The sequence below is a fragment of the Choloepus didactylus genome, chromosome 19, assembly GCF_015220235.1.
Source record: "Choloepus didactylus isolate mChoDid1 chromosome 19, mChoDid1.pri, whole genome shotgun sequence".
NCBI lineage: Eukaryota > Metazoa > Chordata > Mammalia > Pilosa > Megalonychidae > Choloepus > Choloepus didactylus.
In genome coordinates, this window is record NC_051325.1 from 62,909,848 (window position 1) to 62,936,338 (window position 26,491).

Genomic DNA, 26,491 nt, shown 5'->3' on the forward strand with positions numbered 1-26,491 from the left:
CTGATCAGGTCCCCCAGCCCAGGCCCGCCAAGTTGAAGCACGTAATCAGTGTCCTGCAATCTGTAGCAATGCACTTATCTCAATCCTAATATTGATAATTTGCATTTTTATTTGTTTCTTTTTCCTGCTCAGTCTGGCTAGAGTTTTGTCAATTTTGTTGATTGTCTCAGAGAGCCAGATTTGGTTTCACTGATCTTTCCGTTATTGGTTTTCTATTTTATGTTTTTAAATTTCTGTTAATATCTTATTATTTTCCTTTTTCTGCTTACATAACAGTTTTTTTATGGTTGCTTAAGGTGGACACTGTAGTCACTGATTTAAAACATTATTTTCCTCTAATATAAGCATTTAGTGCCATGAATTTTCCTAAAAATACTGCTTCTGCAGCATTCTACCAATTTTGATATTGTTTTCATTTTCATTCAGTTCAAAATACTTTCTAATTTCCATTTTCTTTTCCTCTTTGACGCATGACTTATTTAGAAGTATTTTATTTCACTTAAATATTTGAAGATTTTACTTATAACTTCCTGTAATTGATTTCTAGTTTAATTCTATTTTGGTTAGGGAATATTCTGTGTATTATTTGAATCCTTTTAAATATATACAGATTTGTTTTATGCTGGAGAATATGGTTGTTCTGGTTTGCTAATGCTGCTGTTAAGCAAAATACCAGAAATGGATTGGCTTTTATAAAGGGGGTTTATTTGGTTACAAAGTTGCAGTCTTAAGGCCATAAAGTGTCCAAGGTAAGGCGTCAAAAATTGGGTACCTTCACTGGAGGATGGTCAATGATGTCCAGAAAATCTCCGTTAGCTGGAAAGGCATGTGGCTGGCATCTGCTTGCTTCCAGGTTGCATTTCAAAATAGCATTCTCCAAAATGTCAGTGTCAGCTTTCGTCAGTTGTCTTCAAAATGTGTCTCTCAGCCACAACTTCTCTCCAAAATGTCACTCTTTGTTTCTCTGAGTTCCTTCTGTATGTCAGCTCATTTAAATGGCTCCAATGATTTAATTCAGACCCACCCTGAATGTGTGGGGTAAGACCTCCATGGAAACTATCCAATCAAAGTTGTCACTCACAGTTGGGTGGGTCATATCTCCATGGAAACATCCAATCAAAAGGTTCAACCCAATCAATACTAATACATTGGCCCCCACAAGATTGAATAAAACATAATGGTGTTTTGAGGGACATAATACGTCCAAACCGGCACAACCATCTAACTTGTTAAATGTTCTGTGCACACTTAAAAAGAATATGTTTTCTGCTGTCATTGGGTGGAGTATTCTCTAAATGCTAATTTGGTCAAGTTGGTTAATTGTGTTGTTACAGTCTTCTGCAGTTTTACAGATGTTCTGTCTTGTTGTCCTATCAATTACTGAGAGAGGGGTGTTGAAAACCTGGACTATGATTGCACACTATTTTGCTTCATGTATTTTTGAAGGCCTTTTATTTGGTGCACAAACTTTTAGGATCATTAAAGCTTTTTGGTGAATTGTATCCTTTTTCATTATGAAATGACCTTCATGGTCCTTGGTCATATTCTTTGCTCTGAAATCTGCTTTGTCTGATATTAATACAGCCACTGCAAAATTCTTTTGATTATTTTAGCAAGGTTTCTCTTTTCCATTCTTTACATTAAACTTATTTCTGTCTTTATATTTAAAATGTGTTTCTTCTACCAGCATATAGTTGGGTATTGATTTATTTTTAAATTCAACATTGTAATCTCTGCCTTTTATTTGGGTGTGTAGAGCATTTATATTTAGTGTGATTACTGATATGGTTAGGCTTAAATTTACCATTGTATATTTGTTTTCCGTTTTCTCCATCTTTTCTTTCTGGTATGTTCCTCCTGCTCTGCCATCTTTTATATTGAACATTTTTAATGATACCATTTACTCCCTTTATTTTTTTTTTTTTAATCTTCATTTTATTGAGATATATTCACATACCACGCAGTCATACAAAACAAATCGTACATTCGATTGTTCACAGTACCATTACATAGTTGTACATTCATCACCTAAATCAATCCCTGACACCTTCATTAGCACACACACAAAAATAACAAGAATAATAATTAAAGTGAAAAAGAGCAATTAAAGTAAAAAAGAACACTCAGTGCCTTTGTCTGTTTGTTTGTTTCCTTCCCCTATTTTTCTACTCATCCATCCATAAACTAGATAAAGGGGAGTGTGGTCCTTATGGCTTTCCCAAACCCATTGTCACCCCTCATAAGCTACACTTTTATACAATTGTCTTCGAGATTCATGGGTTTTGGGTTGTAGTTTGATAGTTTCAGGTATCCACCACCAGCTACCCCAATTCTTTAGAACCTAAAAAGGATTGTCTAAATTGTGCATAACAGTGCCCACCAGAGTGACCTCTCGGCTCCTTTTGGAATCTCTCTGCCACTGAAGCTTATTTCATTTCCTTTCACACCCCTCTTTTGGTCAAGAAGATGTTCTCCGTCCCACGATGCCAGGTCTACATTCCTCCCCGGGAGTCATATTCCACGTTGCCAGGGAGATTCACTCCCCTGGGTGTCAGATCCCACATAGGAGGGAGGGCAGTGATTTCACCTTTCAAGTTGGCTTAGCTAGAGAGAGAGGGCCACATCTGAGCAACAAAGAGGCATTCGGGAGGAGGCTCTTAGGCACAAGTATAGGGAGGCCTAGCCTCTCCTTTACAGCAACCATCTTCCCAAGGGTAAAACCTATGGTAGAGGGCTCAACCCATCAAACCACCAGTCCCCTATGTCTGTGGTCATGTTAGCAACCATCGAGGTGGGGTAGGCCAATACCCCTGCATTCTCCACAGGCTCCTCAAGGGGGGCACTACATATTTTTTTCCTTTTTTTTTTTTAAACTTTTTTCTTTTTTAAATCAACCGTATGAAAAAAATTAAAAAAAAAAACATACAATAAAAGAACATTTCAAAGAGACTATAACAAGGGAGGAAGAAAAAGACAACTAACCTAAGATAACTGCTTTACTTCCAACATGTTCCTACTTTACCCCAAGAAAGCTACCTAATATAGCAACATTTCTGTGAACTTCTTCCTACTATATCCATCAGAAATTAACAAACCATAGTCATTCCTGGGCATCCCCAGAATGTTAAATAGCTGATCTGTTCTTCTTGGATTATTGTTCCCCCTTCCTTAATTGCTCTCTATTGCTAGTTCCCCTACATTCTACATTATAAACCATTTGTTTTACATTTTTCAAAGTTCACATTAGTGGTAGCATATAATATTTGTCTTTTTGTGCCTGGCTTATTTCGCTCAGCATTATGTCTTCAAGGTTCATCCATGTTGTCATATGTTTCACGAGATCGTTCCTTCTTACTGTCGCGTAGTATTCCATCGTGTGTATATACCACATTTTATTTATCCACTCATCTGTTGAAGGACATTTGGGTTGTTTCCACCTCTTGGCAATTGTGAATAATGCTGCTATGAACACTGGCGTGCAGATATCTGTTCGTGTCACTGCTTTCCAATCTTCCGGGTACATACCGAGAAGTGCAATCGCTGGATCGAATGGTAACTCAATATCTAGTTTTCTAAGGAACTGCCAGACTGACTTCCAGAGTGGCTGAACCATTATACAGTCCCACCAAAAATGAATGAGAGTTCCAATTTCTCCACATCCTCTCCAGCATTTGTAGTTTCCTGTTTGTTTAATGGCAGCCACTCTAATCAGTGTTAGATGGTATCTCATTGTGGTCTTGATTTGCTTCTCTCTAATAGCTAGTGAAGCTGAACATTTTTTCATGTGTTTCTTGGCCATTTGTATTTCCTCTTCAGAGAACTGTCTTTTCATATCTTTTGCCCATTTTATAATTGGGCTGCCTGTACTATTGTCATTGAGTTGTAGGATTTCTTTATAGATGCAAGATATCAGTCTTTTGTCAGATACATGGTTTCCAAAAATTTTTTTCCCATTGAGTTGGCTGCCTCTTTATCTTTTTGAGAAATTCCTTTGAGGTGCAGAAACTTCTAAGCTTGAGGAGTCCCCATTTATCTATTTTTTCTTTTGTTGCTTGTGCTTTGGGTGTAAAGTCTAGGAAATGGCAGCCTAATACAAGGTCTTGAAGATGTTTTCCTACATTATCTTCTAGGAGTATTATGGTACTTTCTTTTATATTGAGATCTTTCATTCATTTTGAGTTAATTTTTGTGTAGAGTGTGAGGTAGGGGTCCTCTTTCATTCTTTTGTATATGGATATCCAACTCTCCCAGCCCCAATTGTTGAAAAGACCATTATGACTCAGTTCAATGACTTTGGGGTCCTTATCAAAGATCAGTCAGCCATAGATCTGAGGGTCTATCTCTGAATTCTCAATTCGATTCCATTGATCTATATGTCTATCTTTGTGCCAGTACCATGCTGTTTTGACAACTGTGGCTTTATAATAAGCTTCAAAGTCAGGGAGTGTAAGTCCTCCCACTTCGTTTTTCTTTTTTAGAGTGTCGATAGCAATTCGAGGCACTTCCCTTACCAAATAAATTTGATAACTAGCTTTTCCAAGTCTGCAAAGTAGGTTGTTGGAATTTTGATTGGGATTGCATTGAATCTGTAGATGAGTTTGGGTAGAATTGACATCGTAATGACATTTAGCCTTCCAATCCATGAACATGGAATATTTTTCCATCTTTTAAGGTCCCCTTCTATTTCTTTTAGTAAAGTTATGTAGTTTTCTTTGTATAGGTCTTTTACATCTTTGGTTAAGTTTATTCCTAGGTACTTGATTTTTTTAGTTGCTATTGAAAATGGTATCTTTTTCTTGAGTGTCTCTTCAGTTTGTTCGTTTCTAGCATATAGAAACATTACTGACTTATGTGCATTAATCTTGTATCCCGCTACTTTGCTAAATTTGTTTATTAGCTCTAGTAGCTGTATCGTCGATTTCTCAGGGTTTTCCAGATATAAGATCATATCATCTACAAACAATGACAGTTTTACTTCTTCTTTTCCAATTTGAATGCCTTTTATTTCTTTGTCTTGCCGGATTGCCCTGGCTAGCACTTCCAGCACAACGTTGAATAACAGTGGTGACAGCGGACATCCTTGTCTTGTTCCTGATCTTAGAGGGAAGGCTTTCAGTCTCTCACCATTGAGTACTATGCTGACTGCGGGTTTTTCATATATGTTCTTTATCATATTAAGGAAGTTTCCTTCAATTCCTACCTTTTGAAGTGTTTTTATCAAAAAGGGATGTTGGATTTTGTCAAATGCTTTTTCAGCATCTATTGAGATGATCATTTGATTTTTCCCTTTTGAACTGTTAATGTGTTGTAATACATTGATTGTTTTTCTTATGTTGAACCATCCTTGCATGCCTGGAATGAACCCCACTTGGTCATGGTGTATGATTTTTTTAATGTGTCTTTGGATTCGATTTGCAAGTATTTTATTGAGGATTTTTGCATCCATATTCATTAGGGAGATTGGCCGGTAGTTTTCCTTTTTTGTAGCATCTTTGCCTGGTTTTGGTATTAGATTGATGTTAGCTTCATAATATGAGTTAGGTAGTGTTCCATTTTCTTCAATGTTTAGAAAGAGTTTGAATAAGATTGGTGTCAGTTCTTTCTGGAAAGTTTGGTAGAATTCCCCTGTGAAGCCATCTGGCCCTGGGCATTTATTTGTGGGAAGATTTTTGATGACTTATTGGCTCTCTTTGCTTCTGATGGGTTAATTGAGGTCTTCTATTTCTTCTCTGGTCAGTCTAGGTTGTTCATATGTTTCCAGGAAATTGTCCATTTCCTCTACATTATCCAGTTTGTTGCCATACAGTTAGTTGTTCATAGTATCCTCTCATAATTTTTTTAATTTCTTCAGGATCTGCAGTTATGTCACCTTTTTCATTCATTATTTTGTTTATATGGGTCTTCTCTCTTTTTGATTTTGTCAGTCTAGCTAGGGGCTTGTCAATCTTGTTGATCTTCTCAAAGAACCAACTTTTGGTGATATTTATCCTCTCTATTGTTTTTTTGTTCTCTATGTCATTTATTTCTGCTTTAATCCTTGTTATTTCTTTTCTTCTACTTGGTTTAGGATTGGTTTGCTGTTCATTTTCTAGCGTCTTCAGTTGATCCATTAGTTCTTTGATTTTGGCTCTTTCTTCCTTTTTAATATATGCATTTAGTGCTATAAATTTCCCCCTCAGCACTGCTTTTGCTGCATCCCATAGGTTTTGGTATGTTGTGTTCTCATTTTCATTCATCTCTATATATTTAGCAATTTCTCTTGCTATTTCTTCTTTAACCCAGTGATTGTTTAGGAGTGTCTTGTTTAACCTCCAGGTATTTGTGAATTTTCTAAGTTTCTGATGGTTATTGACTTCTAATTGTATTCCATTGTGGTCAGAGAATGTGCTTTGAATAATTTCAATCTTTTTAAATTTATTGAGGCTTGTTTTATGTCCCAGCATATGATCTATTCTGGAGAAAGTTCCGTGAGCACTAGAAAAGTATGTGTATCCTGGTGATTTGGGATGTAATGTTCTGTATATGTCTGTTAAATCTAATTCATTTATCAGATTGTTTAGGTTTTCAATTTCCTTATTGGTCTTCTGTCTGGTTGATCTATCTATAGGAGAGAGTGATGTGTTGAAGTCTCCCACAATTATTGTGGAAACATCAATTGCTTCCTTTAGTTTTGCCAGTGTTTCTCTCATGTATTTTGTGGCACCCTGATTGGGTACATAGACATTTACGGTTGTTATTTCTTCTTGTTGAATTGCCCCTTTTATTAGTATGTAGTGGCCTTCTTTTTCTCTCAAAACATCCCTGCATTTAAAATCTATTTTATCTGAGATTAATATTGCTACACCTGCTTTCTTTTGGCTGTAGTTTGCATGAAATATTTTTTTCCATCCTTTAACTTTCAGTTTCTTTGTGTCCCTGTGTCTAAGATGAGTCTCTTGTATGCAGCATATTGATGGTTCATTTTTTTTGATCCATTCTGTGAATCTATATCTTTTAATTGGGGAATTTAATCCATTTGCACTCAACCTTATAACCGTGAAGACATTTCTTGAATCAGCCATCTTATCCTTTGGTTTATGTTTGCCATATATATTTTTCCCCTCTCTCTATTAATATCCTTTATTGTACCCATACCGAATCTCTTTAGTACTGAACCTTTCTCCAAGTCTCTCTGTCCTTTCTTTGTTTCTCTGTCTGTAGGGCTCCCTTTAGTATCTCCAGCAGGGCAGGTCTCTTGCTAGCAAATTCTCTCAGCATTTGTTTGTCTGTGAAAAATTTAAGCTCTCCCTCAAATTTGAAGGAGAGCTTTGCTGGATAAAGTATTCTTGTTTGGAAATTTTTCTCACTCAGAATTTTAAATATATTGTGCCACTGCCGTCTCACCTCCATGGTGGCTGCTGAGTAGTCACTACTTAGTCTTATGCTGTTTCCTTTGTATGTGTGAATTGCTTTTCTCTTGCTGCTTTCAGAACTTGCTCCTTCTTTTCCGTGTTTGACAATGTGATCAGAATATGCCTTGGAGTGGGTTTATTTGGATTTATCCTATTTGCAGTTCGCTGGGCATTTATGATTTGTGTATTTATGTTGTTTAGAAGATTTGGGAAGTTTTCCCCAACAATTTCTTTGAATATTCTTCCTAGACCTTTACCCTTTTCTTCCCCTTCTGGAACACCAATGAGTCTTATATTCAGACGTTTTATATTATCTATCATATCCCTGAGATCCGTTTCGATTTTTTCAATTTTTTTCCTGATTCTTTCTTTTATGCTTTCATTTTCCATTCTGTCATCTTCCAGGTCACTGATTCGTTGTTCAACTTCCTCTAGTCTTGTACTATGAGTGTCCTAGAATCTTTTTAATTTGGTCAACAGTTTCTTTAATTTCCATAAGATCATCTATTTTTTTATTTAGCCTTGCAATGTTTTCTTTATGCTCTTCTAGGGTCTTCTTGATATCCTTTGTATCCCGTACTATGGTCTCATTGTTCATCTTTAGTTCTTTGAGTAGCTGCTCTAGGTGCTGTGTCTCTTCTGATATTTTGATTTGGGTGCTTGGGCTTGGGTTATCCATATCGTCTGGTTTTTTCATATGCTTTATAATTTTCTGTTGTTTTTGGCTTCTTGGCATTTGCTGAACTTGATAGGGTTCTTTTAGGATTTGTAGACCAATTGAAGTCCTTATCTCTAATTTATCAGATCTACAGCTTCATGGAGTACACTTTCTCTAACTAACCAGCAGGTGGCATCCATGAGCCGCCTGTTCTCCACAAGCCAGTTCTCCCCTGCTTTGCCTTTGTGGTGAGTGGGGGAGTGAGTCTTGTGGGGTCGAATTGGTGTACCAAGCTTGCATGTGTAGTTGGTGTTGCCCGCCCTGTATATGGGGCGTGTTTCTGGGCAGTCAGGGAGGGGGGGAGTGGCTCTAACAATCAAATCTCCCTGGTGATCCTGGAGTTTTAAAGCTGGTGCAATAGTCTAATCCTTCAGTTCAGTCCTGCCATAGTTTGTCTCTGCCACTGACACACAAGTCCTTGGTATTGGCGTATGGCTCCCGAGACTTGCAAGTGGGCCCCTCTTCCAGGCTGTGCACCCCCTGGTCCTCTGTTGAGGGATGACTGTGCTATGTCACAGGTGAGTGCCATCCCCCCAGGGTGGTTCTGGGCTGCTGGGCTGTGTAGGGAGGCTCCCAGTCTGCTGAAATGATGGCTGAATGGGGCTTTGTTAATTCACATTGCTCCACCTTCCCAACTCTGGGACAATCAGCTGAGGTTGCAGGGAAGGCTAATGTCCATGCCCAGTTTTGTGGTGTGCCTGTTATTTGAAGCACTTCCATCACACTGGGTTGTCTGGGGCAGCTCTGGGCTATGGGGCTCGCGATGGGCTGGAGTGTTTCCTGTCCACCAGGATAATGACTGTGAGTGGACACCCCCCTTTTCTTGGGAAGTTGTGGTGTTTAGTGAATTTTCTCAGCCACTGGATTATTGCCGTTTGCCTCAGAGGTCTCTTAGTTCTGCTCTTGTCTTGACCTGCCCAAATTGCAAGTCTTTGAAGCTTTCTGTATTGGGCTTCTTAGAGTAATTGTTTTAGAAAAAGAAAAAAGGATTAAAAAAAAAAAGGGCCCTCCTCACAGATCTAATGGGTTAGTGAAATGCTAAGAGACAAAGCAAATAGGGCCATTAAGGAAAGGTCCACAGGGCAGAGAGATCAGCTTTTCTTCGGGATTTGCATATGAGCCTCAGGTCCTGAGCTCTGCCCTTCCCCTTTCTATGTTCACCAGAACTCCCAAAATCCTCCGCTTTTATTTTGGAGTTTTTCTTGCTGTTTTTTTCTATGCCTGTCTCCTCTCTGCTGGGCTGCCTGCTCTCAGATTCTCTGGTGTCTGGTCTCAGTCTATCTATGGTTGGAGTTTGGATCAGTAGGATGAGTTTCTGATAAGGGCTGCCACTGTAGTTCTCCCTTCTCCTTCCTGAAGCTGACAGCCCCTCCTCCCACGGGACTGAGCCTGGCAGGGAGGGGTGCGGGTCCCCTGGCCACAAAAACTTACAGATTTCGCTGATCTCAGCAGTTCCATGTTTTCATGAGTGTCGTATGAAGTATGCCCAAAGTCAGATTGCTCTGTGGTGTCCAGTCCACGCAGTTCCTGGCTTTCTACCTACTTTCCTGGAGGAGTAACTAAAACATACAGCTCACCAGTCCGCCATCTTGCCCCGCCTCCCTGGATGAATTTTTCCATTTAGTCCCTTTGAAAACTTACTGTCTACAACTTCTTATTTCATTATTTTAGTGTTTAGTTTTATATTAAACAAAATAAACTTAACACAGCCTATCTTCAAGGAACATTAGACTTCTTTACAGTAGGAGAATAAAACAGTATATTTCCTTTTCTTCCCTTCTGGATTTTGTGCTATTGTGGCCATATCTCTGAAGACAGCTCTTTCCTTTCCAGTACTCTACCCTGAAAACTCTACCTTACAATGTCTCCTTTGGCTCGCAGCTCCATCGACAAAAGTCAGGCAATATGCTGTGCTCTTATGAGATCCTTGCTCCTTGTGTGACAACCAGGAAACTGGGGGAATTGAAGGGCTCACCTCCTTTGTTTCCCGTCTCTCACAGTTCACTGTCTCTCACTGTCTGAAATCCAATGTCTCAAAAACTGTTGTTGTATATGATTTGTCTATTCATGTTAAACAGAAATGGAAGTCCAGGATGAGTCTCAGTTACCCTGTAAAGTAGTTAAAATATCCTTTATTTTTTGCTTGTATATTTAAAATTTTTGGAAGCTTCATTCCTTTTTATAGATCTGAATTTTTATTTGGTATTATTTTCTTTTATTCCTGGACAGATTTCTCTAGTTTATCATATAGTATAGGTCTGCGGAAACAAATTTTGTTAGCTTTTGTTTGCCTTAAATTTTTTTCACCTTCATTTTTAAAAGATACTTGTGCTGAGTATGAAATTCTATGTTGAATTTTTTCCCGTTACTTAAAGATGTTACTCCCGTTTCTTTGGACTTTCACAGTTTCTGATGCAGCGTTTTCACTTGTTCTTTATTTTTCCCTTTGTATGTGATGTCTCACTTTTCCTTAGTAGCTTTTACAGTTCTCATCACAGGTTTTCAGCAGTACTATTATATGCTATGATATGTGCTGTATCATTTCCTCTCTATTGTTCTTGCTTGGTGTTTTGTTTTTTTTTTTTTTAATTTCTTGGATGTGTAGGCTTTGAAAATTTTCTTTGTTAAAGTATTCTTCTGCCCTGTGCCACATACCAGGACTCTGATTACATATATAATTGGCCTTTTGGTATTTTCTAACAGTTCACTGAGACCCTCTTTACATCTTTTTTTAGTCTGTTTTTTTCTCTCCAATATATTTTTGATAGCTTCTGTTGCTATGTCTTCAATTTCACTGATTATTTTCTCTGTAGTGTGCAATCTTCTGTTAATTCTTTCTAGCATATATTTCTTTACAAACATTGCATTTTTCATCTCTAGAAGTCCTCCCTGGGTCTATTTAATACAGTCCATTCCACTCTTCATCAAGTTCATGTTTCACTTTACATCTTTAGCACATTTATAAGATTTGCAATCATTTTCTTAAGGTCTTTGCAAACTAAATCCATCATATCTGTCATTTGTGGATCTCTTTCTAATAATTTATCTTTCTCCTTGTTTTGGGTCATGTGTTTATGCTTCTCTACATGCCTAGCAATTTTTAATCAGACACCAAACATTGTAAAAGTTTGCATTGTTGGGTGATAGATTTTCTTGGATTCCTTTAAGGAATGTCAGGTTTTTTTCTTGCTTGCAGTTAAGTAAATGGTGGGTCAGTTTGATTCTTTTCTTGCCTGCATTTAAGCTTTGTTATAGAGGGTCCTTAGCAACCTGTATTCTGGAACGAATTCAGCTCCACCACTAATGGGTATGACTTGGAGGATTCTACCCAAGGCCCTCCGCATTGGAAGATGTCTCCACTCCAGATGCTGTCAAGGTGACACATCCACCTTATGTGGTCCAGGAATGGTTCACTCCACTGCCTGCTGGTGCTTGTTTTCCTGGACTCATTTAGCTTTAACTTACATGTGAGCAGATAAGCACTCAGCCAAGGACTTGAAGGCCACCTCTGTAGGTACGTGAGCTCTCTGTGTGGTTCTGTTCTTTCCAGTATCCTCAGCCTCTGAACTCTTGTCTCTGACTCCTGGTTTCAGAGAGAACCCAGCTCTGTTTTGCTTCCTTCTTGCTTTGTTGTGGCCTTGAAAATGCCCCCAGGAATTAAACTGGGGCAATGATAAGAGTTGTATTTGGTGTTTCCTTTCTAGAGATCTCCATTCTGCCTGCCTGCTGTCCAATGTCTGAAAGCCATTGTTTCATAAACCTCTCCTGTTTTCGAGCTGTTTGTGTCAGAAAGGCATTTCCTTTAGCAGGTACTTTTTCATTAGGTTTCAATATCTTTTAAACATCAAAACAACCTTAAAGGCAGGTTAGCTTTATTCTACTTCACGGATAAGAAAACTGAGAATAAAAAGAGATTAAATGAATTTCACTGGATGATTCTGCTAGTAGACAGAGGAATGAGAATTCAAACCCTCATAGTGTCCACACTTATTCTGGCTCCTGCCTGTGTGCACTGTGCCGGCCAGTGGGGTGCACAGGTGGGGGTGGTGGGGGGTGCTGATCCTCCCCAAGAGGCTCACAGTCTGTCAAGGGAAACCCACTCCTTTGCCCACCTCAGTAGGAACTTCTCTTCTTTCCTCGCCTCTAGCCTTCTGAATACACCTATACTTTGAAAGTTTATTTTACATTTGGTAGACCAGCCGATTCATTCCTCTAAGAATGACAGAGGCTTTCTTGGAAATACTTTAATCATTAACGTGACGGAAGGTTCATTGTATCTAGACTGGGATGCCTTCCTCCCCATCACAGTGACCTTTGTGATTCTCTGAGATGTAAAGGTGTTAAGACTAGGACTGGAAAGATGTTACAACTTGAAAGTTCCTTCTCCCCTTTCCCCATCTCCAAGGACTGGATAATGAATGGATAATATGTGTCACCCAGTTTAACATTTTATCACAGTCGTAGGTGGTTCACATCTCATCTCAATAAATGCATTTGCACAAAGTTGTTGAGAAGTGCAAAGAATGCTAATAATCATAATATTTCTATTTTTATAACTCTATGGGTAACTTTTTCATGTAAATAGGATGAACCTTGAAGCTTTGATCAATTAAAAAATGTTAGATACAAGAGCTGAAATACTATCCATGCTTGTTTTGAATATCAAAAGTATATGAGCGCCATATGCATTATGCAGTGTATGCTGACACGTTTATTATTAAACATTAAGCCCCCGTTCGATTATATTACTCTGTCATGAAGTTCCCTAGACCTTTTTAGCTCATGAATGTTTTGTATGGTACACAATTTGAACTGTAATAGGACAGTTATTTTTATGGAATTTGCAAATATTTTTGCTTATAATTGTCTTTGTGACATTCTAACATCACTGAGTGTGAAGGTCACTGAAACAATTTTCCCAGAAATGCATTTTAATGTAAATAAATATCCCTAAGTAGTATACAGTATACCTGGTTAGTCCCTGGGATTTCATAATAACATTTAGCCTTTGTTTTACTTAGTTTTCAATTTCAATTCCTCTGAATATAAGCCATAATTAATGGTGAAACCACATTATGAAATCCTAGCGTTTTAAGCCTAAGGTGTTTTAACTAGAATCCAAACCCATTCTTCTGGGTCCCCTCGAGTCTCTCTTTGCTGCAGACCACGAGAGATAAGCAAAGATGTACAACTCCTTAGCTCATTTTTTACTCTTTATTATAAAGTCAGAGAATATGTATGGTATTTTATTTCTTGGCCAAGTGCATTCTGTAAAATGTAAGCTCCTTGGAGGCAGGAGTCCCTTTCTCTTCACTGTTCTATCCCAGCATGAAAAGCCCTGCGTGAAGACACAGCACACGCAGAAATAGAAATAGCTCAGGAAACGGCTGCTTACGCAAACAACGCACCTTAGTCAGAATCAATTATGTCAACATCCTGGAATGGGACTGTTGGAACGGGCCTCAGCCATGTCTATCAGCCTCGTTTTATGGATGACAAAATAATGAGCAGGCTGTACCAGGCCGTGGGCTGGTTGTCATGCCCGAGGGTGCACACCAATTTAAGGACAGGGTGAGGAATTCAATCCAGTTTGGGTGATTCCAAAGCTAGTGAAAGGATGTATTTTGGTATTGCCATTCAGGGAACCCGCCGCAGTAAATGCATGCCAATCCAAATGATCTAAAGACAACGAGACATGATTATTTGCTTTTTAGCTTTGCAAAATGATTTGCAAGAAGCTTCCTTTAAGAAGCATCCCTTTATCCAGCCCCGGCACCAACTACCAATGCGTAAGTGAGGTAGGCTTTGCTTTACGCAGAGATGAAATGAAGCCAGGCCAAACTTCTCTGCAGTGAGTAAGGAAAGAGTGTGTCTCATTGTCTGGAATTACTAATTGCTTACCTGAAAGCCCAAACAAAGGCTATCAGTGCTCAACGGTGCTAATGCTAGAAGGCTTTCGGAGTCTGGCTCTGCTGCAAAGGCGATGCTTATTTATTCATTCTGTTTAATACAGTTCACTAACCTCTAGAAATATTTTGAAATCTGAACTACACAATGCCTCCACTGGTGGCAGCATCTAGACAACTTTATTAGCCGGGGCTTGTGGCATTAATTAAGTCTCTAGAAATGACAACCTTTAGTCTCCACTCACTTTTGCAAAAGTTATACAGTATGGTGAAGTAATTTTTGGAGGAGGAATTTTTGGCTCAGGCCATTAAGTCATTAAGTCTTATTAAGAAGAAAACAGGATGTCAAGAACAGGGGCTCAGATCCCCCACCCTTTTATTTTTCAGTTATTTGTATTTTTCTTTATTTAAATTTTCCTTTATATCTTGAAGCTACGCTGAAGGAAAATACATTCCCTGCCTGCTGGAATTATAGTGCAGAGTTTGGAGAGGGTAATTGACCAGCTTTGTGGGTCATCAGTGGTGTAAATTCCAAGCTGTGGTGAAATCAAATACAAACCACTCATCTTCTGGAGCAGCCTCAAGATCGCACTCCTGGTGTGTTCCACAGGGGCTGGGTGGTAACCGGAGGCACCCAAGTAGCCCCTGCTTCAGAACCCAGAGGCTCCCGGAAAGCCTTGGCATGGGTGCTGGGGGGGCCTCTGCACCTGCTCGGAGCCCTCGTGCCTGAATGATCACCGGGTGGGACCGTTTCTCTCCATCACTCCGGCCCAGGAACAGGCACAGTTGCGTGGGCTCTTGCCACATTCTTCCCTGCAGCCTGGGGCAGCTCCCCGTGCCCTGTGCGTGCTTTGCTTGGCCTTCCAGGCCATGGCTCAACTCCTGAGCCGCCGCTGGGATTTCTTGTCTTGCAGCCTGTCGGTTAGTTCTGCTTCTCCAAAGAGACAATCGGCTCTGCAGGCAGCGGCTTCCTACCCTCTCCAGCTGCCTTTCCACCCTCCCCTCCCCAGGGCTGGGCACTGAGTTCGTTCCCAGTGTATATTTTTGTTGGGTTGCCTGAGAAGATATTTGCATATGTAACTCACTGACTCTGTTTCCCGTGGGGTAATGGTTTTACTTTTCTCTAACGTTTCCAGTGACACACGTGAGGTGTAAGATCCTGTCCTTTACCCCATTGCTTCTTCTTGCTCCTTTTACAAACACTGGCACTGAGTGCCAAGAGCCACACCCTGTGCTCAACCCTGGCTGAAACTATTCAAAGGAACATAATCCATACATTGAACCAAGAGTAGATTTTCCTTGTTAATAGATTCTGTGCACCTAAGAATTCCTTTGCTTAATGAATTTAAAATGCGATTTGATTCCTTCAAAGTCAATTTACACGAGCAACTCAGGCTTACATCTACTGGGGACAGCTGAGGTCCCAATTTATACATGTGGAGAAGGGAGTGATGTTCCCATGAATAGGAGGAGAAAATAATTCTTAAAATATGTGTTCTGATTATGTGCTAGGCACTTTGGCAGTCTTTGTGTACATATTTTCCTATTTAATTTTCACAACTGCTTTCTGAGTTAGGTAGGATCATTACGTCCATTTGACTAACAGGGACACTGAGGCCTATCACAATGAAATAGCTCAATTAGGCCACATTGCCTCTCAGTCCACTTCTAAGAAAGCAGTCCCAGTGGAATATTATTCACTCACAAAAAGGAATAAACTTCCCATACATGCTACCATATGGATGAACCTTGAAGACAGTTATGGTAAGTGAGTCCACTGATATGCGATTTCTAGGATAGATAAATCGAGACGTAGAGGCCAGATCCTTGGTTGCCAAGGGCTGGGGGGAGGGGGTGGCTGCTAATGGGTGTAGGGAACATTCTGGAACTACAGAGCGGTGATGCTTGCTCCTCATCATGAATGTGCCTCTAACATCATTCACTTTAAAATGGCAAATTTTGCTAAATGGCTTTTACCTCAGTAAAAAGAAAGCAAGACCACCGGTCGCCTCCAACCCTGACGATGAAGAGAAAGGGCCTGCCCTCTGCTCTGCTGAGGGCTGGGTGTCTTCCCACGGCCCGTGGTCCTGTCCCGTGAGCCCGTCCATGGGGGTGCCACCCCATGGCGTCTCCTCTGAGTTGGACTTGGGGTCTGAGGGCAGCCCCTTGTCCACAGAAGTAGGTCTCTCAGGGATGTGCAAGAGCTTGGTGCCGGTGCCGTCCTTCCAGGGATAGCCTTCCATCAGGGCGCAGGCTCTGGAGCCCACCGAGCTGGTTTGCATCCTGACAAGCCCCCCCAGTTCATGCAGGCCTCAGTTTCCTCTCTGTGACGGGGCTCTTGGGTGTCTCCTTCATAGCACTGCTGTGGGAGGAAAGAGGAAACTGCACAAAGCACTCAGCACTCAGCCTGCAATGTTCACAGGTGCTTCTGAGCCCCCGGGGTGAGGAACGTGCCGGAGATCAGTGCTACTTGACGGCACAGCGAGAGTGTGGGAAAGACAAGGGTTGCAGCCTGCACAGCGTCCCCAGGGCCAAGCAGGGCACCCAAGTTGGGTACAATGAATGAGCAAAGGGACCTTCACGAACACCCATTCCCAAGACTTCCCAGGCCATATGCCCTGGGATGGTTCCTGGGGACCCGGCTGCCTCATTGGCAGATCACAGGTCCCCCGGGCAGGCCCGATTTCGCTCAGTTGAGTCCCCACGGGTCACATCCGTGGGCTGCACACAGCCAGGCGCTGGAGCTCCTGCAGATGCACAGCCCTTGGGGAAGCACCCCCAGCCCCAGGCAGTGAGATTCATGGGTGTCCTTGAGATAATCAAACATAGAGCAGCTTGTAGGAACCGCGCACTGACAGTCCCTTCCCTGAAGGACAAAAGTGCCTGGTGCGAGCAGCCTTGACCCAGCAACAAAGCAACCCCGTTCCTCGTGCGCGTGCCTTGAGTTTACTTGCAATCTGGTGTTCGCTTTCAGAATTCCTGACGCACCCTTGGACCGAAGGCTGCTGCATAAAGGAGGCCCGGCTCTTCCAGGCTCCTTGACATTTGAAGGCAGTAGCGTATTGTTCTCTGCCTCTGAGATATTAAGCACAGGCCCTTGAGGATGCTTTCTACATCCTTTTGCTTGGAAAAAAACCCACAACTTTTTCCTTCCCCATTGAATGTGAACGCTAAGGGCTAATTCACCAAGAAGCAGCATACCCGTAATCATATGCAGGAGGATTGGGGGAATCTGCTGGCTCAGAGACAGCTGCGGGGAGCTTTGTGGTGAGCAATTTGAAGGCCTAAGAGAAAGTCACTGTCAAGCTCCCTGGCTTTATCCAGCTGAGCATTAGCAAATTCCCAGATATTTTCTTCTCCGCTTGAGAAGCTCAGCCTTGCCTGGTCGCCTTGGTAGCCAGAGCACCGTGACAGAGGGGATGGGCCACTGGAGGCCATATTTGGGGTCGGGGGATGATGGTCCCCTCGGAGCCTGCTGGTCCCCTCGGAGCCTGCTGGTCCAGCATCCCAGCCCCAGGGCCACGGCCATCCCACTGTGGTTCTGGAGCAAGGCATTATGCATTCTGCAGGTGTCAGCTCAAAATCCTTCCTCACCTGGGGCAGTGGCTACCTCCTGACCGGAAGGTGGGCTGGGGGGGGCTTTTGGGTAACGTTCTGTTTCTTGATCAGGATGCTGGTTATGTGGATGTGTTAATCTAAGAAAATTCATCAAGGGATGCCCTGTGTGTTTATATCTCAATGAGCAAAACTCTAAAAATGGATTCCTGATCTGATCTGGAGGTAACGGTCCTTTCGCACTTGATGATCGATGAGACCCCATGATCGGCTCCCAGGCCCCGAAGAAAGGCCGCACTTGGGCATCAAGGAACTTGGAGACGATGAAGAACAAACAGGTGAGGAGGCCGTGGAGGAGAGTTCTAGGCAGAGCTCAGAGCTCTGGAAGTCTGAAGGAAGCCCACGAGGGACATGTCTATGCTTTATTGGTGTGGGTTGGGAACCCAAGGAGGACATTTCTTATAAAATCCTCTGCAGCATTCTTGGACCTGAGCCATCTGAATTTGAATCCCACATGCTCTCAGTTTCTCCCCCAGGCCTGCCTCGAGCCTCACACGTACTCCCACCCCTTTGTGGTCCTCTCTGTGAGGACAATGGCTCTCCTCACCCTTGTCCCCTGGCCTTGGTGTCCCGATCTCATCCATGTCCACTTCCTGGACTCCCATCTGACTCTCAGTCAGGCCTGGTGTCCCTGCCTTGGCCAACTTCCTGGTATGGGAACACTGGTCTCCAGGGTCATCCGAGAACCTTCCGGGCCACTGTCCCATCTCGGTCAATTCCTCCCTGGCTGGAGACACCTTCTCTTGCCAGCTTGCCCAACGGGCAGTGAAAAGCTTTAAAGGACTTCCCCTTTTAGTAGAAAGCCAGACTGTAGAAATTAAGCCCTTCTTAATTTCTTGCTCCATTTTCAGTAAAAGCAGAGGACAGATGGTACCGTCCTCCACACTGAGAAAAAAAGATCTCACTAACAATTAAAACTGAAATGACCAGCATGTAAAAATATCACCTCCCCAGAATTCCAAAATATAAAATAAATAGCAACATTTCCCAGACGCTGCAAAGCTCTGTGTGAGAGGCCTCCTTTTGGGGCAGGCTAAATAGCGCCATAGAACCACAAAACTTGAAGATAAAAGAAGATAAACAATTTCCTCTATTTTCCAACCAAGGGTTTTTTTAGAGGCTAATTTATATGACCCTCTGTCGCTGTCCTCGGCAGGGGCCTTTTGTGCTGTTGTGTTCAGGAGAGTCTCAGGAGCAGGCTGGGCGCTCTGAGCCTCGCTGCTGTTTTCGTGTTAGCAGACGAGGGTGGGAACAAAGTTGACTCGTTACAGATGTGTAGAGAGGCATCCTGCTGGAAGATGCTTCAGGAGACACTGCAAGGGAACACGAATGAGATGCACTTCAACTCTGGAAACAAATGCACACGAAAGACTGTCTTTTATTGGACAAGATGTATTAATGTATCCTCTTTAGAAAGCATAGCCAGGAAACAGTGACCTTCCCAATGCCTCCATGAGCTGCAGTTTTAGGAGAACGTAATAAATGCCACCAGGTGCTGTGGTGTACAGAACACAGTGACTCAACAAATTAAAGCTTGGAACGGTTGTCAGAGACACCCAGAATGCAACTCTGTGTACAGTCACAGCTATTGTACTATTTTTTCCATCAAAAAGCTGGCATTCAGAACACTCAAGAAATATGACTGGCCTTTCAGACATCAAATTCGGATTTATTTCCTGATGATGCTGTGTTTATTTAGCCTTGTATTAATGTCATGCATAAGAAATAGGTTTCCATGAAAATAAAGACTCTCCCTAGACTTCTCACTATCAAAATTCAGCATGAATCTCATTAAAAGAATGAAATGTTAGGTTAGGTTTGATGCATCAATAGTTCTTTATGTGTAGAATTTCAGCAGCTAAACTCTTTTCCAGTGGAAATTTGCTTCCACCATTTTGTTTGTGAGCATGTGTGAGTTAATAAACTGTCGTGAGCTAGAACATTCAATTAGGTTTAACAATCAAGGAACTAGAATAAACAGAAGAGTAGGCACATATATAATATGTATATATATATATATATATATATGAAAATGCTCATATTTTAGTGGTTTGGAAGGCCTTAGGAGCAAAGCCAGTTTTCTAAACTAGGATTTGTCCTCATCGCTATTCATATAGGATACACATAGGTCTTTACTGATTTTTCTGAGGGATTATTTATGAGAAAGGTTTTTCCCTTCAAGGCAATTTTCAAACTGAGTGTGGTTACTGTTACTTTTAAGTTCTCATGTCTTCTTCATGTTCCTAGAGCCACTTTCTAGAGTTTGGAGACCCTATAGAGAGGATGAAGGGTATTGCAGAGTGAGCCCACCCTAGCGCTAAGATGCCTGAAGGGGCATCTGGTATACTTAGGGGAAAGGCATCTCATCCCTGTTTCCAAGTGACAGGGCAATGCTTGTTTCTTTGTGTTTGGTGCCCAAAGATTTTTTAGCTCAAAATGCCAAGTAAAGCAAACCCTTTAATCTTTCTTGAGAATGAGCTGGTTTGTTGGCCAATCAGGAACATGGAAATGTTCCTTCTGAAAGTAGATGATGCTAATCTTGCAAATCTATTTTCTTATCCTTAATGAGTGCAAAGTGGTTTTTTTTTTTTAGTCTATGGTCCTAAAAAACCAAAAGAATATGGCATCCAATTATTTCACTGTCAAAAGTTCGTCTTTGGATGAAAATGAAATCTACTTCCTTGAATATTTAGCCTTTCTTTTAATTGCCCTTTTTTTAGATTTCAATGGTACATGCTCCTCATTTTTAGAGTCTTCACAGGTTGCCACACTCTAGCCAGCTGTCAGAGCCTAGCAAGCGTTTACCCAGAATCTGACAGGAAGGTGCCCTGACGAGAGCCACACATGGAGAGATGCTCACCGTAGCTGTCCTCCGTGTGCTCAGGCGTGAGGGCCCAAGGAGTCGCGCTCAGGGCGCATCCCCCTGGGAAGAAAGGGCCAGAGGAGGCTCCCAGGACTAAGAAGGACTCAAGGAAAGCCTTGAAGAGCAGGCAGGTTTTAGAGAGACTCAACCAAGGCACTTGTCCATGGCAGAAACCTCTCTTTTCCTCTGTTTCACCCCTTCTTCCGATTAATTTGTTAATTTTCTATCAAGCATCTCTTAAATGCCTCCACCTGTCAAAACCTTCTTCCCCTGCCATTGCCCAGCCACCATCACCTGGACAGCTGTCCCGGCCTTCTGCCCAGCCCCTGCCTCCACACTTGCTACTCTAACCATTCTCCATGTGGCAGTCTAATGCCAAATGCATTCCTCCAGTCCCTTGTCTCAAATCTCCAGTGACTTCCTGCTGGCTTTAGGATTGAACCAATACTTTCTAACCTGTTGCTCAAGGTCCTTCACAACCCAACCCCTGAGCACCTCTAGCTGCAGGCAGGTCTGATCACCCTGCCCTACTCCCCTAGTACTCTAGCCATGCTCTGCCTCTCTTTCTCTCTTCCTTTCTCCCCCTCTGTCTTTCTCTTTTCCTGGCCTTGCACCCATGCTGCCCTCTCTCCTTCCTCACCTGGCTATCTCCTATTCGCCCATTAAATAACAGCTTAAATATCATTCCCACTGGGAGGTCTTTGCCTACCCTCTTTGAGACCATGTATTTTTCATACTTTTTCACACTATATTTACTATATTTTATATTTAATATGTTACTCTAATATACTATATACTAACAGTAATATACTTGCTATACATTTAGCTGTCTCCTTTGTTAGACTACATATTAGAGGTCTGCAAACTATGGATTTGGGGTAAAATCCAGCCAGTGCCTGCTTTTGTAATTAAAGTTTTAGTGGAACAGAGCCATGTCCACTCATTTTGGTGTTGCTTCCGACTGCAATGGCAGAGTTGAATATTTCTGACAGGCTGCGTAGCCCGAAAAGCCTGGAGTATTTTCTGTCTGTCCTTTAACAGGATACATCTGCTGATCCCTGCTATAAACAGGGCAGAGATCCTGCTGCTAGACCGTCGTCAGCCCTGGGACAGTGCACGGCACTTGGCATTCACTGGACAAGCGTTGAATGAATGAATGTTGAGTACAGGCAGGTATTTGCATCAACAGGTTTACCTTCACAGAGAAGGTTTGACAAGTAGAAAAACACTAAGCGTTGACGTTCTTAACCACTGCTGTTGCTGCAGCTACTCCTACCACTAGCAGGTATTGGCCTTTCAACGCCACGTCTGTTGCTAACCAACTTACCTGGTTTCTCTCATTTCATCTTCTCAGCAGTCCAACGTGGTAGGTCCTATTGTCATATCCATTTTACAGAGAAATAATGAGCTTGGGAAAATTTGAGCCACTTGACCGTGATTCCCCAGCTAGGAATTGGGCCAACTGGAGCCTACCCTTTAAATTCCCACTCCTCCAAATGCACTAGTTCATTTGCTCATTTGAGAATTGTGCCTTTAGTTGCATTTTGTTTTTCTGGGAAGTGAATCTTCTCTTTGAGCAATTTGCTAGGTGCATTGATGTGTTTTGCAGGAAGAAAGGCTTCTGTGCTGAAATTGGATTTTTCGGAAATGTCATCACAGCCACAGGTATAAGATACATTTTCAAAGTAGTTCTATATGAACTAAACAAATACATGGGCCCCAGAATGTGACTGTTAATAAACACTTTTCCAAAGTCAGGAATTGCCAGGGAGGGAAGGGAAAACTCCACCACCACCAAAACACCAAACAAAACAACAAATATCGACGGCAACGTTGAGAGGCATTTTAATAGTTCAGCATCATGAAGTGCGCTGCTCTGCACCATGGATCTAGCAGGCAGCAATTGGTTCAAGATGTCAAGCAGATGCCAAGGACACACCAGATTCACACTGGGTCCTATGCAACTTACATCCTTCAGGGTATCGTCTGTGGGTCTCGGGAGCGTGTGCATTTCACAGATAAGCGTATTACAAAGATAAACAGAATAGAGTGCTATTTAATGTGTGATTTTGGCCTTCTTATATTCACTAACTTCTCAAAAGTTGGAGCTGCATTTTTGATTTGTTTATCCTTAATTCTTGACATTATAAGTGCCTCACATTTTGTCTGTATTCTTTTGCTTAGTGAGTTATTGAGCTTATAACAGGTCCACAGAAAGAAAAGGACTCAAATGTACAATGAAAAGTCCAGGAAATATACTTTGTATTTCCAAATTTTAATAACCTAGTTGGAAAAGGAAATATGAATAAATTGGAAAAAAGCATGTCTGGTTGACTTGAGAAGCTGTCTATCTAAAAGAACAAAATTATTTGGGCTTAGAATCATGGTCAAAGTTAGAATTGACTGAATTGAGCATTCAAAATAAAATCTTTAATTCCCATTTTTATATGGTCCTTTTGATAGTTTAGCTATTTGAATAGGTAATAAAAACCCTCCCAATAAAGAAAAGTTCATGACCAGATGACTTCACTGGTGAAGTCTATAAAACATTTAAAGAAGAATTAATACCAATTCTTCTCAAAATCTTCTCAAAATTAGGAGAGGATGAGACACTTTCTAACAAATTCTGAGGCCAGCATGACCCTGACAACAGACTAGACTAAGACATCACAAGAAGAGAAGTCTACAGACCAGTGTGCCTCAGGAATGCAGACACAAAAATTCTCAACAAAATACTAGAAAACCAAATCCAGAAGCATATTCAAAGGACTATGTACACCATGACCAAGTGGGATTTATCCCAGGAATGCAAGGGTGGTTCAACACATGAAAATCAATCACTATAATATACCACATTTATAAAATGAAGGGAAAAAACACAAGATCATCTAAATAGACACAGGAAAACATTTGACAAAGCCTAACCCCCTTTCATGATTAAAAAAAAACTTAACATAGGAATAGAAGGGAACTCCTGAACATGATAAGGAGAATTTCTGGAAAACCCACAACTAAGGTCGTACGCAAAGATGAAAGATGGAAAGCTTTCCCTCTAAGATCAGGAATGAAACAAGGATGTCTTCTTTCCCCATTTCTATTTGGCATTGATCTGAAAGTTATAGTCTGAGCAATTAGCCAAGGAAAAGAAATAAAACGTATCCATATTGGAAAGGAAGAAGTAAAACTATCTCTATTCACAGATAGCATAATCTTACATATGGAAAATCCTAAGAATCCACATACACACACACAACACTATTAGTGCTAATAAACAGGCTCAGCAAAATTGCAGGATAGGAGAGCAACACATAGAATCTGTTCCATTTCTGTACACTACCAATCAACTGTCTGAGAAGGATATTAAGAAAACAATTCCACTTACAAGAGCATTAAAAACTATAAAAATACTTAGAAGTACATTTAACCAAGGAGATGGAGGACTTATTCATTGAAAACTACAAAACTGCTGAAAGAATTAAAGATGACATATACATGGAAAGACATATTGTATTCATAGATTGGACACTTTTTGCTAAGATGGTGATATTCCCTAAAATGACCCACAGATTCCATGCTACCCCTATCAAAATCCCAATGCATTTTTTAATGCAAAAAATGGAAAAGATGATGCTAAAATTAATATGGAAATTCAAGGGACACAGAATAGCCAAAACTATCTTGAAATAAAGAAGAGTAGTGATGGGGAGCTCATACTTCTGTTTTTAAAACGTACTCCAAAGGAAACAGTGTGGTACTGGCAGAAGTTTAGACTATAGATCAATGGAATGAAATTAAGAGTCCAGAAATAAACTCATACATCTGTGGTTAATTGATTTTCAACAAGGGAGCTGTGGCAGTTTGGAGGCTGTTATGTACCCCAGAAAAGCCCATGTTCTTTTAACCCATTCCTGTGGGTGCAGACCTCTTGTGGGTGGGTCCTTTCGATTAGCTTCTTTCAATTGAGATGTGACCCAGCCCATTCACAGTGGGTCTTAATCCTTTTACTGGAGTCCGTTAGGAGAAGACAAAGGTCGGAAAAGCTGAGAGAGCTTAGAGAGAAAAGACTTGGAGCAGCAAGCAAGGACCCACAGAAGCTGAAAAAGCAACGAAACCTGGGAGCAGAGGACCAGCAGACGCCGGCCATGTAACTTCCCATGTAACAGATGTGCCCCAGATGCCAGCAGCCTGTCTTCAGAGAAGGTATTCTCCTGTTGATGCCTTATTTGGGACATTTCCACAGCCTTAGAATTGTAACTTGTAAGCTAATAAATCTCCATTTCTGGTATATTGCATTTAGGCAGCTTTGGCAAACTGAAACAGGTGCCAAGACCATTCAATTGGGAAAGAATAGTCTCTCAACAAATGGTGCTCAAATAACTGATATCCACATGCAAAAGAATGAAAGTTGACACTGACATCATGACATGTGGTGTCTCATATTCATTCTTAAGGAACTGAGAACTTAATCTTCCAAAATGTCAATAAGACCATCTTATGCCCCACCTCCCACCCCAGCTCCTGCAACACAAATGCCCAGCACACCAAGGTTCGTGGGATATAATCCATGCAGTCATCTCGCCTACAACAACTACAGGCTGGGAGGGAACCTGGACACCAACAGCTGGGTCACGGCATCCTCTGGTATTACAACTCCAAAACCCCCTGAGCCAGCAGATAAGCTGCTGATGCCCTTCATGAAGTACAGCAGAAAGGTCTGGGACCAAGTAAGGGCTTCCAACCCTGACCTTAAGTTGTGGGAAATTAGCAAGATTATTGGTGGCATGTGGTCAGATCTCACTGATGAAGAGAAACAAGAATATTTAAACAAATATGAAGCAGAAAAGATAGAGTATTATGAATCTTTGAAGGCCTATCATAACTCCCCCACATACCTTGCTTGCATAAATGCAAAAAGTCATGCAGAAGCTGCTTTAGAGGAAGAAAGTCGACAGAGACAGTCTCGCATGGAGAAAGGAGAACCTTACACGAGTATTCAGCCTGCTGAAGATCCAGATGATTATGATGACGGCTCTTCAATGAAGCATACAGCCACTGCCCGTTTCCAGAGAAACCACTGCCTCATCAGCGAAATCCTCAGTGAGAGTTGGTGCCAGACGTTCCGTCAGTTGTCCCAACAGCTAGGATGCAGGTCCCAACAGCTAGGATGCAGGTCCTTGATGGTTCATCAGTAAAAACTAGAAGCTGAACTTCTTCAAATAGAAGAGAGACACCAAGAAAAGAAGAGGAAATTCCTGGAAAGCACAGATTCATTTAACAATGAACTTGAAAGGTTGTGCGGTTTGAAGGTAGAAGCGGCTGTGGAGAAAATTGCAGCTGAAATTGCACAGGCAGAGGAACAGGCCCGCAAAAGGCAGGAGGGAAGGGAGAAAGAGGCAGCAGAGCAAGCGGAACACGACCCGAGCAGTATTGTCCCTGAGGAAGAGCAAGCAGCTCATAAAATCGAAGAAAAGAAGGAAGATGAGAGCATTCCAGTGGAGACAGAGGAGGCACATCTTGAAGAAACAACATTAGGCCAACAGAAGGGTTAAGAAGGTACATCTGAGGACAAGGAGAGTGGGCAGGAGGGGTGGACAGTATGTAAGGAAGGAACCAGTGATAGCAACACTGGCTCAGAGAGAAACAGAGCAACAGAGGAGGAGCCACCAGCACATCCCATACGAGAAGAGGAGAAAAAAGAATAAATATTGCCTTGTTTTATGTGTTCTAATACTTTTTAAATGGAAAAAAAATTAACTAAAAATGGATCAATGGCCTAAATATAAAATCTAAAACTATAAAACTCTTTGAAGAAAACTTAGGGATGAATCTTCATGACCTTGTATTTGGTAATGGTTTCTTAGATATGACAACAAAAGCATAAGCAAAAAAATAAGGAAAATTTGATAATTTGGGTTTCATCAAAATTAAAATATTTTGTGCATCAAAGGACAATATCAAGAAAGTGAAAAAAAAAAAACCCTGCAAAATGGGAAAAATG

At 41.4% G+C, this 26,491-nt stretch overlaps 1 pseudogene; it reads left to right on the forward strand.

Moving 5' to 3' along the window:
• Positions 1 to 24,968: 24,968 nt before the first annotated feature.
• On the forward strand, positions 24,969 to 26,195 carry LOC119516135 (annotated as a pseudogene).
• Positions 26,196 to 26,491: the final 296 nt, after the last annotated feature.